This window comes from Trachurus trachurus (genome assembly GCF_905171665.1).
Source record: "Trachurus trachurus genome assembly, chromosome: 23".
NCBI classification, from domain to species: Eukaryota; Metazoa; Chordata; class Actinopteri; order Carangiformes; family Carangidae; genus Trachurus; species Trachurus trachurus.
In genome coordinates, this window is record NC_139912.1 from 3,329,421 (window position 1) to 3,339,140 (window position 9,720).

General features: G+C 45.0%; 1 protein-coding gene across 1 annotated transcript in view; it reads left to right on the plus strand.

Annotated features, from left to right (window-relative positions):
* Positions 1-9,720, plus strand: part of dclre1c (DNA cross-link repair 1C, PSO2 homolog) — a 476,875-nt gene that overhangs the window by 457,021 nt on the left and 10,134 nt on the right. The gene's annotated exons all lie outside the window — the stretch shown is intronic.

Consider the following 9,720-nt stretch of genomic DNA (forward strand, 5'->3'; position numbering starts at 1 on the left):
GCCACAGCTAGCGGTTAAAAGCTGACGTTAATGATTAAAGACAACGTTATCAGGCATGTCCATCTATTCGGCTACGTTTATGGTGACCGTGCCAGACACACCGGGGCTGAAGGCCGGACCGCGGTCCGTTGAGTTAAATGTAGGAGCCCAGTCAGATCCATGGCCATGCTCAAAGGAACAGACAAGCAGCCCACTGCTTCAGAGCAGTTACAGTAAAGAGGCAAGAGAGAGAGAACCTACAGTAAACCCCCCCCCCCCCCCCCCTCCTCCTCCTCCTCCTTGAGAGCAGACAGGAAAGACAGTAAAAAAAACAGGTGTGAGTGAAAGAGGGAGAGAGAGATTTTTCTTTTCTTTTTTTATCCGTATTGAAAATGGTATTGAGTATCGAATATTTTCCTTAATATCGATATTGAGTTGAAAATGTTAGTATCATGATCATGATCGTGACAACCTTTGTGCCAGTAACTGTAACTGTCCATCTGATTGGCTCTGGACAACTGCAGTGTCTGAAGGTCAGAATCAAGTTGGTGCCACAGGAGCTAAAAGATGATGGAGACCAGTGTATCGATGGAGAAGGGGCAAATTTGGAACACAGAGACATGCACAGAGAATGTGAGGCCAATCTCTGGCCATTATAGCCCCCCCCCCCCCCCCCCCCCCCCCAACCCCAAAAAAAAAAAAAAAAAAGTAACTAAGTAACTTGTACTCTGAGTAAATTTTAAATTAACTACTTTTTACTTTTACTTGAGTAGATTTTTACACCAGTACTTTTACTTTTACTTGAGTAAAATTTCATCAAGGTAACTGTACTTTTACTTGAGTAGATTGTTTTGGTACTCTTTCCACCCCTGGCTGTTCGTATGCTCAAGGCTCTGGGGCCTCCAGAGGGTCTAGCAACGTCCCTGCCTTTCTAACTGCTCTAGATCTATGAAGTGTTGAGCTCAGGAGACCCCTCCCCACTCCCCACATAGTGTGTGTTTGTGTGAAATAAAGGAGCTTTGTTATTTATAAAACTGAAACAAGTGCTCAATGGTTTGTGGCTGCAGATGCATTTATGACTTATGTAGGTCGTGGCCGACCGGGTCTATAGAAGAAAAACAAGAAATGAGACACGTCTACAGACCATGGAGGACTTCCTGTTTACAGCGTCTGTCTCCACCAGTTCAAACCCAGACTGGTCATGAAACATCAGATCATCACATTTTTTACATGACCCCCCTGTCGGAGTCAGTAAATTTGAACATGACCCTGCATTAAGCCTTATCAAAAGATACATGACCCCCCCCCCCCCCCCCCCCCCAGCCATCGACACGTGACATCGCATCACGTAGCGCGTGACACTACATTATTTCATTTTGACAACCATGTGTGCAACACCTTCTCATCAATCCATGCCATTTATCAGCTGTTATTAAAACCCAACTCATCAATAACATAATCGCGATTTTAGCTCACATTACACAACAAGCCATTAACAATTAATCCACACTCAAACCGAAGCAACAATAATGTGAACTGCACTCAACAACGTATTATTACAAGGTTTACGACAGATGACAGACAACCTGGGCTGTGTGTGTGTGCCTGCGTGTGTAAGAAAGAGAGGGAGAGGGAGAGAGAGAGTAGATAAAACCATAGACTGTATAAAAAAGCTCCTGACGCTCAGCTCAACAGATGAGGAGAACATCTGTAGGCGGAGACAACTCTCGGCGGAGACGCTCAGAGAGAAAGTCAACAGCAGCGGATCAGTGTGGTCTCTCCCTCCGTACAAACGCTGCGTTCTGATCCAGCTCCACTGGACTTTCAGAGTAAAGGTCACGCAGCTGTAAATAAGTTAAAATAGTGAAACAGTGGCGCTTTTATAGCCGGTTTTATGATTAAACTCTGAACATAACCTGGTCGGGACCATGTGATGAGCTAAGCATAAGTTACCATGGTGATCTAGCCAGGTTAAAAAAGCCACCTTTGTAGTACAGGAGAGCCTGGCTTTAGACTCAACATACCTCGCTAACACACTAAACTGGCTTCACAGTACACCCCTCTGGGCTGTGTGTGTGTGTGTGTGTGTGTGTGTGTGTGTGTGTGTGTGTGTGTGTGTGTGTGTGTGTGTGTGTGTGTGTGTGTGTGTGTGTGTGTGTGTGTGAGAAAGAGAGGGAGAGAGATGGAGAAAGTAGATAAAACCAGCTAACTGTTAGCTACCGTAGCTCAGGCGTCGGCCCCCCGTCAGGTAAAAGCTGCCGTTTAGTTCATTAAATTGTTTATCCTCTCTCGTACAGTTATCCATCACTGCAGTTGAATTAGCCGCTAAACTGCGAGGGGGCTGACCTGCGTGTTTACAATTCACGAAAGCAACGTGAACGTACGTGCCACTCATAGCCTCTGTAGTACTGAAGTTAAACTCACTCAGCCATAAAAGACGTGCTAACCCGCGTGCAAAGTCCTCATTTAGTTCTTGGCGAAGCGGTTAGCATCGTCGCCTGCGGTGGGGGAGACCCGGGTTCGAAGCCCACTCAGGGCAGACCAGAGCAATATAAAATAACGTTGTGATTTGGGGGCTGTTGCTCTCATTGTCATCAGCGCTTGCAGCTTTGAAATGTCCCGTTTTTGTTTTGTTTTTGTTTTTTGCGGGCATTGCAGTGTCCTCCAGACAAAAAGTTGAATGACCCCCCCTCGCTGACCTTTTTTTTTTTAGTGGACCCACCCCTCAATAAAGAATATTATGACATGACCCCCCCCCCCCCCCCCCCCCCATTTTCCTCCGGTGGCCCATTCCATAAATAACGAACGGTCCCTAAGGTAACACTTTACAATAAGGGTCCCTTAATTAACGTTACATTATTTAAAGCAATACTTACCTTTCTGGAACTTTTGCACATTTCTTTGTCTAAGTTAAAATGCTATTAATAATCTGATGATACATTAAAATGTAAGAGAAACCCAACAGGGTTAAAAACTCATCATTTTTTCATTCTCATATAATTCTGAGAAAAGTCTGACCAATAATATTATTCGGTCCGATTAATAAGATTTGACGAGCGACCGAACCTACTTAATATGTAATCACTTTGTGCACCCCTCTCCTCCTCTCCCCCCTCCCGACCAGGAAGAACGTTGACAGAGCAGATGTAGCAGGACACAGAGCAGAGGAGACTAGAGTCACAACACACACTAGAAAGAAGGTTTTTGGAAATAAATAGTTTTTTTAAAAGACCAATAACTGCAGCCGCAGCTGGTCGTGGAGTTTCATGTCTAATATTGTAACGTTGATAGTGATCAGCCCCGAGTGATACGTAAACACAGGAAGTCACATGTGTCTATAAAGCATCCAGTGCTAACGGCCAGGGGGCTAGGCTACTGTTAGCTCTATGCTAACGGCTAGGCTACTGTTAGCTCAGTGCTAACGGCTAGGCTACTGTTAGCTCTGTGCTAACGGCTAGGCTACTGTTAGCTCTGTGAGTTCTCAGCGGTCCGGACCCGGTTGAACTCCGGACCGGCGCGGCTCGACTCGGCTCGGTCTGGATTTATTTTCGGCCTGAACCAGCGCATCAGGTGGCGCTGGTCCGGCCGCCAGCCCGGCTCGTTGAGAACTGTAATCTGTAACAATCACTTCCCCTGCGTCTCCAGTAGCAGTAGGCTAACAACAGTTTATTATAAAACTCATCAGTCATCATCAGTCCGTTTATACGTTTAAAACTCCGGTGTTGTGTTTGTTTGTGTTGTTCCCGTTTCACTCGCGTTCCTGTTCTGTTTACCGTTGCCATGCCAACGCATGCAGCGGGGAGGGAGGGGGCTCGTGGAGATGCGACAGGAGGGAGAGGTGGGTGGGACTTGTGAGGGAGGTGGAGCTGTTGATTTTCAAATGTTTGTGCTGTGCTGAGTGAAATGCCAGATCGGTAAGTATTGCTTTAAGCAATATCACACGAGAGGGAGTGCTGTTGTTTTTTGTTTTTTTTGTTTGTTTTTTTTAAACATATGTTTATTGACATTTTAATTTAGTGTACAGAATATACATTAACATATATCACAAACTTGAACAACCCCACCCATCTCTCATCCATCGAGGCCCACAGAAAAAAGAAAAGACAGGAAAGTAAATGACAAATAAATCAAAAGTAAATAAGAAGTAAGAATACATAGAGCCATAAAATTACACACTCAATGCAGTATCAAGTAATAATATAATAATAAAAAAGAAAAACAAAACAAACAAAAACAAAACAAAGCAAAGGACAGCATAGCGACAGCACCCATAATTACAAAGTCAGTGTCAAGCAGTGAGATTCAAGGGTCTGGAGTGGACTGTAGCTCCGCGCTTTCAAGGTAGTGCAAGAAGAGGCCCCAAATTTCATAGAATTCACCAAGTCTATGTTTAATACTATAAGTTAGCCTCTCCAAAGCTAGGCATAATGATATTCTTTAATCAATTTAATTTCATGGGATTTTAAGGAAATATTTTCCGGATAGAGGCCTAAGATACAGAGTTTAGGGGAGACAGGGATAGGTCTGGAAATTATTTGGGAAATTATATGTAATACTTCTAGGGGGGGGGGGGGGGGGGGAGTGCTGTTGTACTGTATATCAGCACGGGTGTGATTCGGTCATAGGCATGAGGCCGCAGGCCGAGTGCCGCAGATAATCACACCGTTTTGCCTGTGGTCCCGTCTGTCATGTTTGTACCAGATGCCCAAGCAATGCTTCAGCAGGCTAAAGAAGCTCGCTAATGTGCTAAGGAAATGTCTGGTACAGTATGCTCCGGCAGGGCCCTACCCAGCACATTTCGCCAGCCCCACAGGCAAGGCCACCACAGTCAGATTCTGCAGCTTCCGGTGACCTAAGGGTCCATTTGGAGGCCGACGTGGTAGGGCTAAACGCCGTCAGCAAAGTGGGCAGGGTCGTGGCCAGGGGCCCCCCAGGCCATCTACTTCTTCCTGACAATTATCAGCTCCCTGTCTCCCCCTTGCCTCCCAGACACAAACTTCCCTGGGAGACTCTTGGGGCGGACCCCTGGGTGGGTTCCACCATGACCCAGTTTCTGCACCCAGATCCTCAGCACAGGTTCTGGCGACGGAGGTCGGCCATCTGGGGGGTGAAGCAGGACAATCCCCAGACTGGGTTTATTCACGATACTTCCTCATTCCCAAGAAGGATGGGAGGCTGAGGCCAATCTTGGATTTGAGGGGGCCGGAAAAGTTTTGGAGGCCCCTCCGTTGCAAGATGTTGACTGTGCCGAGGGTTCGTCAGGCTGTCCTCCAAGGCGATTGGTTTGCTGCGATCGACCTGGAGGACGCGTATTTTCAGATCCCAGTATGGGAAGGGCACAAGCGTTATCTCCGGTTTGCCTTCGATGGCAAAACATACGAGTTCTGTGTCCTCCCATTCGGCATATCACTTGCCCCACGCACGTTCACAAGGTGCATGGATGCAGTGCTGGGACCCTTGCGTCGAGAGGGTATTCGCATCCTCAATTACCTCAACGACTGGTTGGTGTGTGCTCGCTCTGAGGGGCAGTGCAGCAGAGCTGTAACTCGGCTCCTGCAGCACTTAGCAGACTCCATCCCACACAGTCCACCGAGTTCCTGGGCATGTGGTTGGATGCCAGAGCGGGGACTCTTTCCCTGACTCCTGTGAGACAGGACACCCTCAGGGCTTGCTTATTCCAGTTTCAGCTGGTGGCCATGGTGACCTGGAGACTGTGTCTCCACCTCTTGGGGTTGATGGCAGCCACAGTGCATGTCATACCCCTGGCTCTTCTAAACATGCGCCCAGTGCAGCGTTGCCTCCTGGGTCTTGGTCTTTGCGCCATGGCCAGGGGTGTGTATATACTGTATATTTGTAAATAGTTCCTTGGTTTGAGCACATGGGTGGCTCTGGTGTCTTGTCTTCCTATTCTCCTATTTGTTGCTCTGAATTTGCCTGAATTTGCCAAAAAATAGCCCGGACCCGACCCATCGCTGTGCAGCAGCTATAATTCAATCTGGACTTCCTGTCAAACAAATCAGTAAAACGTCCTCACTGTGGTCCGACTCTGTCTGTTCCATTAAAAACAACTGAAGAGCAGCTTCAGACTCCGTATAACACTGATACTGATCAATGTGAGTTCATTTTCTGACGGTGCTGAAGGTGTACGACAAATCAGATCAGGTCTGTTCAAAGTGAAAATGAACTGTGGGTAATTCAGGCAGGTGAAGTCTGGAAACAAGGATGTGCAGTAAGAAGACCTGAGTCAACCATCTGAGGATCTGACAGAAGAAGTCCTCACGAGTCCATGAGGATGAACTAAAAAAGACAAATAAACTCTGACTGCCAAGACGTGATTTATTCTGACTCACGACTGAGTTCTTCTTCATGTAGTATTTACAAAGATACGTGACAAAAGATTTCTTCCTCAGAAAACAAAGATTATTTTTTTCATTATTATATTGATGTCAAAGTATAAAGTTTATGAGGTGTGTGAGTGAAATGTTGTGGCAGACAGATCTAGGTCACTCAGCTCTGAGAACATGTCGTTGTGGGTTTTTTTGTGCAGAAACATGAACACCACCAACACCTCCTCCACCACCAACACCGCCACTGCTCCGTCCTCCACTGTGAGGCTGCACAGACTCACAAAGTCCTGTGTTTATTTTCTGTTTTATTTCTATTTTTATTTATTTATTTTGGACTGCATTTAATGTATAGACTTGTTTTTTTCCTATTCTGTTATTCAATATGTCTGCTTCATTTATTTCCTTTTGCTCTCTTCATTTTTTATTTTGTTTTGTTTTGTTTATATATATGTGTGTGTATATATGTGTGTGTGTGTGTGTGTGTGTGTGTGTGTGTGTGTGTGTGTGTGTGTGTGTGTGTGTGTGTGTGTGTGTGTGTGTGTGTGTATATATATATATAGTGTATATCAGTGACGTGCGGTGAGGTTTGTAGTTGGGGAGGCACTGACTTTGAAAGTCAGATTTACAATCGTAATTCTAAGGCACTGACTTTGAAAGTCAGATTTACAATAGTAGGCTAATTCTAATAAAATAGCATGAATTCGGGTGAAAGGGTTTTCATCCCGCCAATGCAAGTCCACAAATGTAACAAAAATCAGCAGCTTCCTAATAATCCCACAACAAATCCACCTGCTGACTCCGCTCCGCTATCACACAACATCTTTCAGAACCACAGGTGTGGACAGCGGCGAGGAGGGAGAGACGCATAGGCTATCGCTTGCATGTTAAACTGCTCAAACGGGCGATCATGGGCTTTAAGAGATTTTGTACATAAACAACAACTTCCAGAAAATAGAAATAGACTGGTTCTCTTTAGCAGTGTTCGAATTGCACAGTGATTTTCGGGGGAGCCCTGTTGTGCGCGAGCCGCGAGCGACAGCGTCAAGCCGGACAGGAAGTCAAACAAAAAAACCCTGAGAGAATCCGGTCAATTTTCAAAATAAAACACCGAGATTGACAAATACGAAGGATCAGTATCCGTGCCTTTGTAGCATAGGCAAACAGAAATAAATATAAACAGTAGCATAAACACAGTGCTTTTCTCCCTCCGCGCCGCTGTCCACCCCAGTGGTTCTGAAAGACGTTGTGTGATAGCGGAGCGGAGAGTCCGCAGCTGGACATCACAGAACCACATACACAGACTCGAGTGGTGTGGTGTTCTTACCTTTACTTGTAAATTAAGTCCATTCGCCTTTCCTTCTGGACAAAGATCTTTGTGACCTCGTTGTAAAAGTCCTCCTTATCTTGTTTGAGTTTTACAAGTCTCTCTGTCTCAATTTAGCATATTGGACTGATTGTTTGTTTGTTAGCAACAGTAACTCGGGTATTTATATTGAACTTCAGGCTCACTATCGCCCCCAGCGGCGAGGCACCGACACTGCCTGCCTCAAGGCAGGCTTTTTCCTTGTGTATTTTTCTCCGATCAAAAGACTCAAACTAAACTTAAATATTACATACATACGTGAAATACATTACCAAACACTATAACAATGAAGATGTATAATAAAAATGTTTTCAAAGCAGGATATTGGAAACATACAGAGAAATGGCAACCAGCACGCGCCAAGTGCACGAGCACAAGCCACTTAGTGAGGGATTGAGCTGTATGGGGTGAGGCACGTCGCTGCGCTGCCGCACCTCTCGTCTCTTAACTGTATTTGAACAGGAAATACAGGATTTCGGCGATTTTGACCACAGAAATGATCAAAACTGGTCGGAACCGCAATGAAAATGCATTCAAATCATAGGCCAGTGGAAAAATATTAATACTTATTTTATTTTATTATTTTAATTATTTTTTTCTTCTCATGATGGCAGGTGAGGCTCTGCCTCTCCTGCCTCCCCTGACTGCACGTCCTTGGTGTATATTCAGATTGAGTATATCAACTTTTTAACATTTTAATATTGTAACTGTGGACCCCAGGAAGAATATTGACTGCTGAGGCATTGACTAATGGGGATCTATAATAAACAATACCTATGTATTTTTATATATTTCAAATAATCAGAAAAGCCACCGGCCGTGTTAACGAACAATCGTTAACACTTTCTTTTTTCTTAAATTGGCTCAACTTTCATTTACGTACAGTAAGCCACTGAGGTTTGTCGTCAGCAGGTCACAGGCCACGAGCTGGTTCCTGTAAAGAGGAAAGTTTCAATTCAGCAACTCCAGAGAAAAGCCACAGAAAAAAACAACCCCCCTCACCCACAACAGCAAACTGGTGAGGGGGGTTTGTCAGTCAGTCTGTGAAATGGCTCATCTGATTCACACTACTCACAAAAAGTGATATAAAGGATGTTCGACTTTGAAGTGAAATTTATGTAAAATGTTACAAGTTTCAACTACAGTGATATTACTGTATATCGTGAAAACAGAAGTATGGAGTGGTCATTTCTTCATCTCCAACAGTGTATTGAAACTAAAACTAACAGCAGTGGTGGGTATACCACAACAACACATGTCAATGCACTTCAACTGGTGTGAACGCTGGCTGGTTCACCGGAAAGAACCAAGGTTCTGAGACTCCAAAGAGAACCAGAACCAGAACTGTATCTGTCTGACAAGCTCTCTCAGTGGCAGAGATTAGCTGTGTCTTAATTCAGTGGCCGCAGCCTATGAAGGCTGATTACGTCACAGCATCGTGACAAGGCCTGGCTCAAAGGCTCCTCCACTTATTTTCCACTTCAGTTATGAAGGTGTTGAAAGAGCTCTCTGTTTTGACTCATCATGCGATGTGGAACCTTTTTACAGGTCATCAATTAGGAAGCAGCTGATATTAATTAGCACTGATAGGACACATGTTCAATATGTTTTCACTTTATTAAACAGAACTTCATTTGTGGACATATATGATCTGATTACTTGGGTTGTTACCGACATGTAATTCCTGAGGAGTGTCGTAACTCCACCTCCTATACAGTTGTGATAGTCCTCACTGCAGAGGCCGTGGTTCGATTCCACCCAAACCGGGCCCTTTGCTGCATGTCAAGAGGTTGACAACCGCTTTGCAAGTTGGTTAGCACATCCTGGAGTGAGTGCACCACGGACCGTCCGTTGAGAAGAACACTGAGAAGCTCCATCACACCAGTGTTTGTACTGGTGGAGCTGAGTGAAAATACTAAATATGATGTCTTCAGCTCAGTTTTTAGGCCTATATTTAACTGAAAACATCAAAGAAAAGAAAAAAGCTCCTTCACACCACTATTATGTAGGTGCTGTGGTTCTCCTGCAGCT